Source organism: Ambystoma mexicanum, chromosome 6q, assembly GCF_040938575.1.
Source record: "Ambystoma mexicanum isolate Mex_15411 chromosome 6q, UKY_AmexF1_1, whole genome shotgun sequence".
Taxonomy (NCBI): Eukaryota; Metazoa; Chordata; class Amphibia; order Caudata; family Ambystomatidae; genus Ambystoma; species Ambystoma mexicanum.
The window spans coordinates 55,569,586-55,586,273 of NC_090937.1; positions in this window are offsets into that span (position 1 = coordinate 55,569,586).

Here is a 16,688-nt window from a genome sequence, read left to right on the forward strand (position 1 = left end):
GGTGGGGGAGGGGGAAAAGTGCAAGGGGAAGGGGAGGGGGGGAAGTGCAGTACAAGGTAAGTGGCGTAAAGTAATAAATAAATAGGGCCAGCTGGTGGCAAGTGCAAGATAAGTGCAGAACAAGTGCTGGGGAAGGGGGGGCTGTAGGGATACAGAGACAGTCCCGCAGTGCAGAGGGGTTAAAGATGTGGTAATTCCCACATTTTGGAGTCCAGGAAGATGTGAGGCAGATTTACTGTCAGTGGAATTACCCCACGGTAAATCTGCCGATTTGTTAAGGTAAAGTGGAGGATTTACCTCCAGCAACAAGCTGGACTTGAATCCACCACTTTTCATCTGAAAATCAGTGGGTTTAGCATGTAGTAATTCCGCCAGCAGTAAACCCGCCACAAATTTAAATTTGACGTTGTTGGAAAAGTGGTGGTAATGGTATTACTGCCACTTTATTTGTGCACCGGCAAGCTTGGATTGAGGCATTATGTTCACTCTAGGCAGAAATTATAAAAGGACTTGTGGATGGGAAATTTCATTGGGTCACAGGTTAGCAGACAAGACATGGCATAAAATATAGTTGGGCAGCAGGGGCAAAATTCCAATGGGAACCTATGAGTAAAAGCCCAGCTGCAAAAATTACAGCTGGACACCTGTGCAGTGGCTCTGTGAAACTCGGCATTTACTCCTGAACCGCCCATGTGATAACTGAGCATCACATTTACGGTAATGATTATTGTAATAGGTAACATCAATTACCAAGAAATCTGAAACTGGATTTCTGGTAATAGTGGCTCATACAAAATACCATTTAATAATAATAATTATTATTATTATTATTATTATTATTATTATTATTATTATTATTATTATTATTATTATTGTTATTATTATTATTATTATTATTAAGTGGCAGGTGCAACTTTTGTTGCAAAATGTATGGTAGCAGAATTGCAGAGCAATGGTGCAAAATCTGAGGTTTGACTTGGAATCATCGCAGCTGATAAGTATGCCTTTCCAGTGGCGCTTTACACACACACACACACACACACACACAGACTCTGCCTTTACAAATGTTGGCAGGGAGGCTGTACAGCGTGTGCAGACACTGAATTGTACAGTTTCACATTTGAAGTGCATTCTTTTTCACTCTCCTCCCGTAGCCCCATGCTCGAACTGTCCATGCTCGAGGCAATAGGGCAATGCTTGAAGGGCTGGCACATGATACTACTTTGGGCCACTATTTTGGCTAAAGTGGACCATTTTGATAAATCACTGAACATTGCAGATTGTAGTTATGACAGCTTTCAATGACAAAATGTGTTCTAAAAAAGACTAACGAGTTAGGGTCCCCAGTCCGCCCAGGAACACAAGCCCTTGCCACGCCACCCACCTCCAAAGTGGCCAAGCTTTGGAAACCACTTCCCTTCACGCTGATGCTGCAGAGTGACAAGGGGCTAAGATGGATTGAGTGGGTGGAGGACTTTAACCACTTTGTCAAAGTGGCCAGTGAGGACAAATCCCCAGCACTGAGTGACATGTTCATTAACCTAGTAGGGGGGGAAATTAAAACCATTGTGAAGACAATACCTCCAGAAGAAAGAACTGACTACACCTCCCTAATCGCTGCTTTTAACAAAAAGCTGATCATCAAACCCACCCGTGACTATGAGCATTATGTGTTTCACCAATGCACACAAAAACCAGAGGAAACCATCAATGAGTTCATCACTTGCATCGGCCTGAAAAGCACTCACTGCCAATTCCACCTGTTCACCGTAGACGAGGCAATAAGACTGTGTGTGATTGAAGGCTGCTCATCACCCGCTTTCTGGAAGCAATTACTCAAAAAGCCATTGACCATTGATGAAGAAAGCGAATTCGCCAGAATATTCGAGAGGGTTGATTCCCAAGTTGCTTCCATCAAAGGCAACCCAGGACCCAAACATGAAAAAAGCGAAACAATTGTAGCGTTCCAGCCACAACCTCAGAGACCGGGAGATGGGAGATGCCCACGGGGAGACCAAGCATCCAATGCCGCCCACGACACACAGACAATGCTACAGATGTGGAAATAAGTTCCTGCTCTCCGGGACCTGCCCAGCACTTATTTAAAAGTCCTCCAACTGTGGGAGCGAAGACCACTTTCAGTCCATCTGCAGGGAAGGCAGGACATTCCACACACCCAACCAAACATTCAACCACAGAGAAGGCCGACAGCCCCCGAAATCAGGTTACTCACAAAGTTTCATCCCAACTCACTACCAAAGGCAAAGAATATACATAAGGGCGCTGGAAGAAATGCCACCCCAAGATACAAACATAGGATACGACCTGCATGACCCATACGCCAGTTACAGCGATTAATATGATGAGCCGCCACACCCACATCAGCAATATGGGGACCAACAGCACTGCTATCACTATGATTATGATGCTGAATACAACTAGACACAACTCAATGAATACATCAACCTCATCCAAGATGATTGAGAGGCAAGGGAAGCACCCAGGATTTCCGTCAATGTAGGGGACAGACTTTACTGTTTCCTGAGCGACTTGGGCGTGACAGTGAACATTATGGGGGAACAAGAGTTCCTACAGATGCTGGAGGGACCGGCACTCTCAAGGATACATGCAGATATTGCAATGGGACACAGCACTAACCCTACACTATTTGGTCAATTTGTACGAAGACTGAAGCACAACGGGTGAACACTTAACACCACCATCAATGTCACAAGAAGCCCAACGAAAGGCTGCTGCCTACTCAGTTACCATACAATGAGCTTCCTTGGACTCATCGACATCCGCTTCCAGGAGGGTGAGGTGATCCAGTCCACCACGGCACCCTCAGCCAATGGAGAAACTATGTGTGCAGTCTTCAGTAACACTCATCAATTTACATATCAACTAGAGTATCCACCCAGTTCCCCAACACCCAAGAATAGTGGGCTTCCATCTTCAGAATACCATCTCACAGGAACTAGAGCAACTACTTCAAAGTGAGATCATAGAGCATGCCACCAGACCCACCCCGTGGGTCTCACCACTAATAATTGTCCCAAAAGGAGAAGAACGAATTAGACTCTGTGTCGACATGAAAATGGCCAACACCACCATCCAGTGAGAACGTCACCCAGGCCAGTGTATCGAGGACATGATAGTCCAGTTGAGCAGAGCGACCTCCAAGCTGGACCTCGTGCAAGCTGGACCTCGTGCTAGGATACCACCAACTAGAACTACACCCGGACTTGTGAAGTATCACCACATTTGCCACACATGAGGGACAGTTCCGCAACCACCAACTGGACTTTGGCATCTCCTCTGCAGTGGAAACTTTCCGGGAGGCCATCAGGCAAGTCATCCACCTGATCAAACCGGCGCTAAATTACAGGGACAACATTCTGATCTTTGGCACATCACAGGAAGAGCACAATGTGGCCCTCCTGGGGATCTGCGCCGCTCTATGCAATGCAGGCCTGACACTGAATCTGGAGAAATGCATATTCAGCAAGTAGAAACTCTGATTTTTCGGTCATGTCTTTTCGGACAAAGGGATGACGCTGGACCCCTAGAAAGTCAACACCGTCACCGACCTCCAAGCTCCGACCCAAGTGGCAGACATAAGATCGTTCCTCAGCATGGCTGGGTACTGCGCTAGATACATGCCGCACTACGCGTCCCACACCGAGCCCCTGAGAAGGCTGCTGCAAAAGGACACTGATTTCCACTGGTCCAAGGAGTGCCAAGCTGTATTCGAGAACATCCGAAGACACTTGCAGAAGCTCGATGACTTGCCAACTTTGACCCTACATGGCATACAGAGATCATCGTTGATGCCAGTCCGGTAGGACTGGGTGCCATATCCTTGCCCAAACCAGAAGAGAAGATACACACCACAGGCACATAGTCACCGACGCAAGCAGGGCCCTCTCGCACACAGAATCAGCCTACTCCCAGGCTGAAAAAAAGAGCCTTTCTGTGGTCTGGGTGTGCGAGCACTTTCACAATTTCATCATCGGCAAGAGGTTCACTCTGATAACCGACCACCAGGCTTTGCTCTCTCCCTTTAGGCACCCCGCACAAAAATGCTGCCCAGAATTGAAAAATGGGGAATCAGAATACAGGAATATGACTACACAATCATCCACAGACCGGGGGGTGACCAAAACCCTGCGGACTACATCTCGCGCCACCCGACAGGTGACCTATCTACAATGACGGGCCACTGAATACATCAACTACATTGTGGCCGATGCCCTGCCACCCGCACTGTCACTGCAGGCCCTTGCAAATGAGTCAGCAGCAGACCCATCCATGTCCTGGCCATCACCCTCGCGAACAACATGTGCTGGGATTACTGACGCACCATCAAGAGTCACCCAGGGGTGAGCAAAGAAGAATTAGAGAGACTTGCCAAAGGACACAACAAACTAGCAGTCATGGATTACTCAATACTGCTGTGAGGGTGCAAGCTAGTCATCCCCGCCACTCTCAGAGCCAAAGTCATCAAGAGAGAACATGAGGGCCATTGAGGGGCTGATAACACGAAGAAACAGTTACAATGCAACATCTAGTTCCCATTCATGGACTCACTGGTTGACAGCTGGGTGAAGAGCTGCTTGCCATGTGAGTGCACTGTGAGTGGAAGCCACCATGCCACTGTAAACAACGCACATACCAGATCGACCGTGGGACCGAGTAGCCATTGATTTCTATGGACCCATGGAGTCGGGAGATTATCTACTCGTATTCATCGAAGAATACTCATGATTCCCCATCATGAAGAAATCGGCGACAACCACATACTCCCAGATAGCTGCCATCTTCAACGAGGTACTCAGTGAGTGGGGCATATCTCGCACAATCAAGTCAGGCAATGGACCCACGTTTAACAGGCATGACTTCACAGCATTCGCAAAGCACATGGCAAAAAATCACACCTAAATGGCCCCGAGCCAACGGGTTGGCAGAGCCCTTCATGTCATCGATCAAGAAAACTATCCAAAGAGCATACATTGAAGCCACAAACCCACACCAGGCCCTATGCAGGATGCTCAGGGACTATCAAAATACTCCCCATGAAGCCACCAACAAGCCGCCGGCGGAAATAATGATGCGTTACAAAGTTCACACCAGGCTTGTAAGAAACATGGACGATCAAGAGAGAGTCGACGAAGAAGTCATACTGAGAGACAACATTGGAAAAGAAAGGGCCAAGCAGGACACAGACATCAGAAGGAGTGCATGGCCCAAAGCGTTCCTGATAGGGGACGAAGTCCTGGTGAGACCAACAATAAAAAGGAAGACCGATGCAAAGTGCTCGCCAAGCCCCTTCGTGGTAACAGCCCTCAAAGGAACAATGGTGACCGCACAGAATTCAACCCAGGAAATAACAAGAAACAGTTTGCAGTTCAAGCACCTCATTAAAAGTGAGGAGTCTGATGCACCTCTAATGGATTGCGAGCCAGAAGTGAAGGAACCGTGTGATGACGTGTGGACACCCCCGGAGGAAGTTGGAAAGACACCACCAGAATTGCCCAGAGGGTGTGAGAACCGCTGAAACATGGACTTGCCCACAACGAGCCATACACAGGCCCAATGCGTCTAGTGGAAGAATGCTAAATACGATCTCAGAACATTTCTCCGGGGGTGATGTTACGTGTCTCTGTGGCTTCAAGGCACAGCCGAGATGCTGAGCAGGAAGCGGGAGGACTACGAGGAAGGGGAGCAGTCAAGGCACGGAACGGGCAGTTCCTTTATGTATGTGTAAGGTGAAGGAGGCAATAAAGACTAGGTCCGTCCCGAACTGGTGTTGCATCCTTCTTGCGACTGAGTCTAACAGATGGAGTACCTCACGAAAACATCTTATTTACGCCAGTCGTCCTTCAGAGATTATGTGCTAATACTACATTTTTTTTTAAACAGAAGACTTTCTCGAATGAGGAAAAAAAGAGCTGCTATTATTTCTGACAAAAGAATGTTGTCTGAGTACTTGATCTACCCGTCTGCACAGTATCTCTCTGCTTCCAGCTACTTAATTTGTGTCTTCATTAGCATACACAAAAAATGCTTGTAAGTATAAAATCTTGACCTCTAACCGAAATGCACCACATTGCACCACTGAATATGGGTTGCCTTAAAAAAAGGTCTTAATATAGCCTAATTTTAAAATGTCAAAAGTTTCATGTATTAGTCAAAAATCCATCTGTGTAAGGGCATGCTTTGGGAGAAGATGGGTAGAGACATAAGGACATATAGCTGGCTGAAAGGAAGAGGCTGCTCATCTCCTATCGTTTTCCAGTGCCGTGGCGATTTTTCGATGAATTGCTTGCCTGAGAAGCGCATAAGCTTATTTTTTATTTAACAGGGTGTGTGATTTGACATTTCTGGGCCAGTGAAGCCTCACAACAAATTAAAGGTGTACTTGGATGGATTGACACCTTAAGTTAGGGGTGGAATGCCAAATATCTTGCAAGTAAAATTGCTTTGGTCAGCGCGCTCGACCGCAGACATGCACTCTATAAGAAAGGTTACCTTAATGTGACATGGCCAAGAACACAAAATACTGCTTACCTAATGTGTCCCCTCACAGACTACATACTGCATTGATTACTTGCTAGTAATCATTATTACTCCCAGTCATACCCTTCCTCAGCACTGTACTACTTCTAACGTCATCCCTCATCCACCAACTTCCAATTTCTTGACAACCTCGACCCTTTGACCGTTGCAAATGTATTTCAAAAACAATAGTAATAAACAATAGCTCTGCCCAGTCAGTCTTATAAACTGGTAACAACAGCTGTGGTATAGCAACCCCGCGGCCATGCTGGAGCTGACATTCTCTGCCCCTTATTGATTTCCCTCACTCAGAATTTCTGTAACTTTCCCGAAGCCAAGGTGACTGGCCATAACTAGCAAAGACATACCAGAAATGTACATTCCAGGTAAAAACCTCTAGCATTGCAACTGGCAGAATGTCATAACAACAACGACTACTTATTCACCAGCAGAATAAAGCCCCTTTACATGCCTACACCTGTCAAACTTGACAGCGTAAGGAGAAATATTACCACCTCATCAACATTAGCCCCACAGTCCACCCATACCTCCTTTATTCCTGAAGAAAATTGATTGCTTTTTTATGACAAAATAACTACTTTAAATGCCTCCATTTTCTAGGTGTGTGAGTTCTAACACTCATAAAATAAAAACACTCGTGGCAAGGTTTAGAAATCATGATCATCCATCAGTCATCAGTGCCCATAACACACCTGTCAGCAAGCATGCATTGGTAGCAGCAGTCCAATCACTCTCTTAAGCACACTCTCTCATACACTCAGGCAGGATGAGAAACAATGAATGACTAGATCAGTCGCTTTATGAATACAAATCCCAGGGTAAGAAAAGAGATCATATTAGGGTTCACTATAAAAAGTCACCATCAGGCATCACAGCCCAGACCACAAACCCTGACAAGCATATGCCAGCAAGAGTACACTGACTCATGTGGAAGCAGAAATGCCAGGTACTTGACACACCTGCACACACAGCTACATTGTTCTCAGGAAAAGTGCAGCTTCCCGATACGCCCACAGGTACATTTACGATACGGGGAGGGCCAATGTAAACTGCTCTCACAAATGGGTACTTGTACAGCATGAGGCGGGCCAATACACGTTTTCCTCCCAGACCGAACGTGCGCAGCATGATTCAGTTTGGCGTGCACCCAGCTCTGTGCTACCACATGCCTCTCTCACTCGAGCAGCTCCGACCTGTCCCTATGCGCTGGCCTGCTAGGGAAATCAGGGGAACAAAGGATGCACTGCTCAGGCCCAGCCTGTTCTTGCCTCTGCCTGAACTCAGCAATTGCACGCTTTAGAAGCTGGTCGGCCTGCACGCTCCCTTGCTAACGTGATCCTGTTACCATGATCACACAATGGTTGGAGACGCAGGGCTGTACTCGATTGGCCAGTCGGCCAGCTAGCCAAAAGCAAGTGCGCCTGGGTTAGTGGGGTGTCAGTCCACCGAATGTGGACCAGACCATTTCACCAGGAGCACAAGTGCCCATTTGCAGAATGAGTGCTCTGTGAGCTACAGTGCTGGGCAATGCTGCATGGGCATCCCACAAGCGAGGCAGGGTAACTGCTGTTACCATCGGCAGCTGGGAGAGGGGAGCCCCCACCTCCCCGTGCCTGCTCCTCTCCTCCCCACAGCTACGGAGACACGCAGTCGCGGCAGCACAAAGCCACGGAAGGGTAAGGTGCGAACAGTCATCTCACCCTTCCTCCAAACAGCAAGGTGCTAAGCGCCATAAGGAAAACAACCGTCAGGCAGGGCCCAGGTTCAAAAGATCTCCCCCCACCAGGGGGTCAGACAGTCGGCTATCCGGCTGGGGGCTGCAACAACAGCAGGCCCCACCACATACACAACAAAGACCCCCCAGGGCCTCCCTGGGTCCAATAAATGAGAGCAGCATGCTCAGAGTAAACACAATCTGTTTGTGGACCCTGCAAGCAAACAGGAGGTTCACTGTTTACTCAGTGTCTTCCAAATCTTCTTGCTTCTTTACCACAGAACCCGCCTACCCTACAAAAAGGGGAGAAGAACAAAAAGAAGTACAAGGCACTGTACGGTGCCCAAAACACGTTGTGGGACACAAGAAGGCGGCACAGGTCCGAGGGGGTAACTTCATAACCCAGTGCCCAAAAGTATGATACCATCATGATATGTGATATTGTTATTGCCATAAATCATATCTGTACAATAAAATCCTACGGCCTTTTATTGGCAACACTTGATACAAGTTGTGAGCCTATCATTATGGGAGAGGGTTTGGGGTTCGGCCATTACTAATACATGCATATGGGTTCAGCAGTTACGACTGTGCCTCTTTCAAGTGCCATCGCACGTAAGTACTTGGATCGGAATTCTTTGCTCAGATCCGGCTCTAAAAAGACACTGATACGGAGGGTCAGTCCCTCATGCATAAGCTAAGAAATAACAAATGGCCTACAATGACCCTCTAATATGTTAATTTCTTCCATTCATTTAAATAGAAGGTTAATATGTAAATGTTTCCTGCCTGCGCTAGCTATGCTGGTACAATGTTGTACAGAACATGGAACCTGGGGGCTCCTGAGGTCCTGAGGGTGATGGTTGGGGATCTTTCAGGAGGGGAGCTACACTGGAAGGTTGTAAATTACCTGCTCTCCTGACTAACCTTTTATACCTATACCTGTAACAATAAAGTACCTTTCCTTTTGCATTTACCTGGTCCTGCGTGCTTCCTGCGTCCTTCCTGTGTCTCCTGTGGCCCATGACACTACAGTAAACAGTAGTTTTGTCATGACACAACCCTGATTACAAATTTGACAGTGCACTTATCCTCGATGTGCACATACCCTTGAAGCGCATGGAAACTTTACAGCGCAACCACTACTGAATAAATATACACAGCAGCACCCTAACACGAACTGTTAAGCCTTGCTCGGAAAAATTGCATAGACAAGTAATCAGTTGCTTTGCTAATACAGACTGTACAACTCGAAACCATCTGTGCAACTTCACTTTGCTAACTTTGCAAGGAATGCTGGCAGCTGGGAATTCATTCAGATATTGCAGCATGCAAGTTGTGATTGTGTCCAATGAAGTGAGTGTATCCATTTTAAATCCTGACATGGGCGGGCATTGGCTTGGGCTTGTAACGTGGGACCCGGTTATTACCTGACAGGTAATGCCTGCCCACATAAAGGTGTATTGCTATTAGCGCCCCTGCTTACTTTCCAGAGTGCTAATGCTTTTTTTTTTCTTTTAATTCGCACAGAGTCCCTGATGGCTGCTTGAGCCCTTCCTCATGCTGCTGGCTCCAGTAACTCTGCTTCTTCTGGTTCGCTCTACACTCCTTCCTTCTTGCTTATAGCACCTTTCTCCATCTCACCTTCCACCACCTGACTAACTGAACAATGTACAGCCTTTTATAGGACTCACTTCCGGCATCTATTCCCTTCTATCTATGGAATGAGTTTTCTCCTTCATCAGGAGGTAGTGCATTCCAGAGCCGGGGTGCTGTTTCAGGGAAGCACCCTTCTTTCACCAGAGATAGGGCCTCATTAGGTGTTTGGAGGCAACCATGCCCTTAATAAGGGCATGGCTGCCTCCAAACTCGGGTCCGTGTTCCCTGAATGGGGAAATACCGGGCCATTCGGGCCATTCTGACTTTGGAGGGCCCGGTATTTCCCCATTCAGGGAACCCGGACCCAGACCATCCCCATTCCCATTTGAGCCCCCATAGTGCTCAATGGGAATGGGGAGGGAGCTAAAAACGGTCCCGTCAATAACGGGCCTGTTGTTAGCTGCCTGGTAAAACCAGACGTCCAGATCGGGTCCCGCGAGGGGACCTCGTAATAGGGCAGTATGGGTTTAACGGCGCTGGCACCTTTACCAGCGCCGATAAACACATACCGCCCGGGTCGTAATGAGGCCCATAGTCTGGATTTATGTGTTTGCAATATCCTGAGTTGTTAGATCCCAGTGTGCGCCTATCAGGAAGCCCGGCTAACTGATCAGAGAGATAAGTAGGGCTTTTCCACACAGGCAGACATGAGAGATGCACAGAGTCCGAAACACAATCCTTTTCCCAATAGGAATCCAGTGTAGAGATCTCCTAGCTGCTGACACATAAGCACTATCTGCACCGTCTTTTGCAGATCCAGGACTACCCTACCTGTGTTTTTTTGGACAACTTGCAGGAGGTTGAGTTCACCTTTTCCAATGCCTTGTAGGAGACTAGCACAGTAGTCGAGGCAAGTCTGGATAATGGCCCTGGCCAGCGGGGCAGAGCTAGATGAGTTGAGAAATGGTCTAGTTCGAGCCAATAGCTTGATGTAATAAGACAAGCTTGAGACTAAGCTGCTGATATGGGCCCTCTCGGAGACCTCTTGCTCAATAACTACTCCAAGGGTCTTAACTTTGGTTGAGGTTGTTAACAAACTGTCAGCAATTTGGAAGGAGGTATAAGCCCGATCAAGTCTGAGCAGCTTGGGATCAGTGCCGACAATCATGATTTATGTTTTGGCATTATTTAATACCAAGCTGCTGTACAACATCCAGGCAGAAATGTGATCGTATATGATGTCAATAGCCTTGGTGTCATGTGTGTGGTTGCCAGTGAGTGGGATATTATGCCTTTTGCATCAAATTGGTTGAATAATGGGAGCATGAATATGTTACCCAGCCCTCACTCAGCAAGTCCAACACATCTATAGGGTTTGTCCATACACTGCTAGTACTAGAAAAAATGGAAGAGTTCTGTGGTGTTTTCCAGATCATCTATACAACCTATGGTATTAACTGATTCCAACTGTTCACATCATGCTCTTCTAGGTTGAGTATAACATGTTTCAATGTTATGTTAAAACATTTTAACAGTTCACCTGTCTGTGGGTGATAGATCGATGTCCTGGAAATGCTTATTTCGAGGAGAGTTTTTACTTAATACATCAGCCTGGCATGATACTCAATCTTTAACCTGTCATAGTTTGTTTAGGAGACTCTACTCTAGAGAAATAGCGTATCAGATCTCTCAATATTTTCTTGGTGGAATAAATGGAAATCCTCCAGGTACATAAAGTCATCATCAAGGGTCACTGGAATATATCTGTTTCCCTTTCCTGAGGGCACCAGACAAGATGTCCATTTAAATCCTACTAAATGGTGCATCACTGATGAGTACGGATTCAAGCCAGCACTCAGTACTGGATATTAGCTGCAGATGTCTTCTGGCAAATAAGGCAGATAATAGTAGCAAGACAAGACATGCCCTTGCCCCTTTACTGACTCCAAATTAGCCAGAGGGGAGTGAGCTTGGTCTGTCACAGCCCAGTGATGCCTGGGAATCAAGGAATTGGTATCATTTTTTTCAATCGCCTTTTATATCTTACTCCACCTCATAGATTAACACACCTTCATCAACAAAGAATGACTCTTGCTGTAGTAAGCCCTCCACTTCAGCAGTCAACATTTCAAACACCCCCAGGAGAGCTAGGTCATCTCTTTTGGTGGCAGCAACATCTGAGGAGAGTGGTAGATTTGTTTTTCCCACCTGGGATCTTGGAATAGTTTGGGTGGAAGGGTGGGCGGGTCTGATTCCTTTATGCCCCACATAATGTGTGTCAGCTTAGATACTTCCAGAACATTCAGGAGTTTCAATTCTCTCACAAGTTTACTGTGCAATACATTTCCCCACTTCCACCCAAGTGAGGTTGTTAACAAAATGAAGGCATAGTTTTTTCATATTCTCAGTGTAGTGCCTATTTCTAATGTTGTTTCTAACATCTACAGCATGTTAAGATGACAGCTCTGATTCGGAGGTTATCCTCCCATATGAACCCAGGTGCTTGGTGATTCTCAGATCAGTAGGGACAAGGAACCTCTTCCCTGGGGGAATTAACACTGTTCTTGTGCTATATGTTCATCATAGCCTGCTCCCCAAGTGCTCACCCTTACAGGGAAGTTGGCCTTATCCTATATCTTTGCAACATGTAGCTTGGGTCTCTTCAATGAGGGGCATTGTCTGGGTTGAACCTCCTGGACAGATTTTGTTGATCCCACTCTAACACCGTTTTGTCGTAGACCGACAAAATATGTGAAAGAGTAAATTAATGTTCACACTTAATTTAGTGACATGGAAATGACATACACATGTTGCGAGAAATGCTATAAATGCTATAATGGGTTTGAACTATGGAATCCTATCTGCAACAGATATATGCTAAATGTATCAGGATTGGTAAAACAATAATGTGTCAGAGGACTACAACTAGTGGCAATACTGGTCCCCCAATTTTCTCTCAAGTTTACATAGGCTGATGAACACAATGACATGTATATAACCATCTTTGAACCAAATTTTAACAACGAAAAAGCCCTAATTAAAATAATGCTTAGTGGTTGTTTACACTTTATTTGAGGGCCATAACAAAAAACATTCCTACAAAGACCCTATTTCAAGAAGAAAAAAACACATGGAAAGACAGCATGAGTAGTGGATGTCAGTGGCCAAGTTATGCTTCTATATATGTATGTTTTTGTCAAACCATCAAGCAGCGCCCTTATGCCTCCGGGCTATCATTATAAATAAATAAAAAATGATGGTGATACATTTATGGTTACTGTACAAACAGTCCCATAGGACTCCATGGAGGGGATTGCCGGAATTACTGGCACCGGAATTACTGTTGCGTACCTGTGGGGGCAAGTAAATCAGTACCCCCCACCAGAAAATCTGTGTTTTGCCAGTGCAGCAAAGGTCAATGAGAACATTTCTGCACACACACACATGGAACACTAATGGAGGACATCAAGTCAAACACATTATCAGACCTTTCGCTCCAGGAGGAATGAACAGAGAAGCTCCACAGATCTGTTTCATGAGCCGTGGGCATCCTTACCACTCTGAAACAATTCAGCCCATCAGAGAAAAAAGCATCAGCAAAGTGCTTCACTGTCTTCTCTTTGCCCCTTCTTATGGATCCTGAGGAAAACAAACTGGAAAATAGAATAGGCTTGGGAGAAACACTACAAACAGCAAGACAAAATCGCATAATAACGACAGATATGACACTACAAAGTAGCAATTTCAAAGGGCAAGAAACTACAAAATGCTGAACGTATCAGAATGGCAACTCACCCAGATAAACTGTTCACCATCATCAAGGAGATGACATATTCTAGTTCCTGCAAAAAGATACCAACGCCTTCCCAGAAACTATACGACTGCATCAGAAATCACTTACAAAATAGGGTAAGAACATTCTGCAAACCATAGACAGCACATATTAACGGAAACAATACTCATCTTATTGAAAACCGAATCCCATTTCCAACGCTCAATCAAGTCAAGCCCGTCATCGAAACAGACTTTACTAAACTAGTGAAGGAAATGAAAGCAGCAGGCTTCCCAGCATACCCACGTTTCCTGGACATCTACAGAGACATCCTATGCAAGAAAACCCAAACTCTTTACTCTATCAAACTCATGAACTCTTCACTGAAAACAGGAGGTGTACCACGACTTTTCAAGATGATCTACATGAAACCACTCATCAAACATTGTTCTGCAAATTCAGATGACCTCATCAACTGCAGCACAATGTACCCTATCCAGCAACAATACTGGAAATCTATGTGTCTAACCAAATCCTGAAACCCGTGAAGCTCAACCACATGCTAGATAATGCATAAGTTCGGTATCAGATTAATGAGGGGAACAGATTATGTTCTCGCATACATTTGTGTTGGCCTTGAAAGCAAGGTGGATGCTTACATCACCTTGACCCTCACACTCTTTGGTATCTGAGCACACTTAAACATCATCAAGCAGGCATCATTAAAAAGTACACAAAAAAGAGAGCATAACCCCAGTATTTTTCAAGTCAAAATTGCTGGAGAATCATTTTACAAAGTATTAAACCATCAAACACTGTGTGATTTATAAACCAAACACATTTTAATCAAGTTTGAACTTAAGAACACATGGAAATTTCCAAACACACATACACAGCAACGGGGACATGATTTAACATGCACATGCGATTAATGTATTTTGGTCTTCTGATCCCCTAGAAAGACTCACCTAATATATCATTTATTAGGTGCCCCTGTTTCCAAATAGAAGTGGGCTGACCTCCCTTTTTTGATACTGATCATTAATAAGTAGTCTGGAAGAAAAAGGAGTATGCAACACAGTGCTACAGTGGAGGAGTTCTCTCCTCAAGAACATGTCTTTCCCCTTTCAGATCTAGCTGACACAAAGTAACCTGTTGAGTCTGACAGCTCTGCTTTTCAATAAGTACATGTCCCCGCTAATGAGACTTGCTGAAACACATGGTCACACCTGCTAACTACTCAGAGGACACACACATAATCTTCACAACGATCACCAACAAGGTCACTAATTCTACCTTCACAAACTGCCTGGTACAAGTGAGCACACGGATGATGATAGCAACTTAAATCAAAACCCGGCAAGAAAGAAAGCACGGTTTTGTCCCCCAATTTCACATCTAAGGAGACAATGCCCTGCCCCAGGCTAATCAGTAGCTGCCTGAACAATTCATAAGTGATCAAAAACCTTGCAGTTCTGATGGGCAAAGGATGTACTCTGGAACCACAAATCAATGCCTTAGTAAAAAAAAGGCCCCTACCATCTAAGTTATGTAGCGTAGAATGGCTTATACACATGCGTGAGTCTCGTTCCAGCTTGCGCATGCGGGTTTCAATAAACAAAGACCGGAAGGCATCATTCGCCAGCCGGGACCCCAAACAGAGCAGACGTGTCGGTGCATCTTTGTGTGTGGTGCGTGTGTGATGTGAGGGGTGGCATGGCAACATTGGCGACGAGGAACGTGCGCGAGAGTGAGTGGAATCCTCGAGGGGTTTCTCAACGTCGGACGAGGTGTTCCGACTCTCTCCGCAGCACCGTATCCATCTTGGCTTATTGTACACGATGGTTGCGGGCCGAAAGGGTGCTCATGCGCCGTTTGTGATACATAATTATACCATTTTTGGAACATTCATGGCCATCACTTGCATGATGGCCGTGATTTATTAACTCTACATGAGGTTTGGAGACCTCAACCTGGTGTACTCCTGCAGTCATGTGGAGAGAGGCTGCGTGTGCTGATCCTGCCAAGGGAAGGCACCCCAAAAGGAAGGGCGGCAGAGGTTCCTCCATTACAATTCTGCAACTTTGAAGATAACTGCGTCACAGGCACATCCTACCTGCGTGAAGAATACCAACAGAAGGTGCCATCCAAGTGAGTGGGGAGTGCATCCGAGGTGGAAGGATACAGACTTACGGCCTCAAATAGGACGTTGGGGCGCTGGTGCGGTCTGTAAGCATGGGTTAGCAGCATGACGCCGCCATTGCTCCAGCACAAGTGCTACGCAGACAACAAGGTACTTTGGCACCCATGCCGGAGTTTGACCTTTCAGGGCCCCCTTCTAAGCTTGGGCCCAAATGGTTGTCATGGGTGAAGAAGCTGGAACTGTTCTATAGAACCACGGGAGAGACAGAGGATGATGCGAAAGTGGCAACAATGCTTTATTCGGCTGGCTCAGAGGAGCACAGGATTTTTGACTCACTGAACTCACAGGCAACCACTTATGCAGCTGTCAAATTGGCCCTACAAAAACATTTCCTACCTCTAGCAAACATGGATTGTGACAGGTTTGTCATGTGGGCAGAGAAGCAGTTGGGAGACGAATCACTGGACCAGATCTGTGGAAGGTTAAGACATCTGGCCTGCACATGCAGGTGGGAGAATGAAGAAGACATGGTACGCAACTAATTGATTCCAAGGTGTAGCTCAGGAAAGCTGAGAAGACAAATCCTCCGAGAGCATGGCCTCACGTTAGCGCAAATTCTGGACGTTGGACGTGCATATGAGTTAGCGGAGAGCAGGGGTGCTTGGATGGATGGAGCTGTCCACCCGGGGAAGAGTGAAGAAGCATTTGCCATCGGCCGGTCAACTCCTACGAAGACATGGTGGGAAAAAAAGAAACCCGATCGCCCTCCAAACTCCAATAACCCGCATTCATGCTAATACTGTGGGTATGATCTACCTCATGTGGGCGAATGCCCGGCAAAGACAAGAATATGTGGCAGGTGTAGCACGCCCGGACATTAT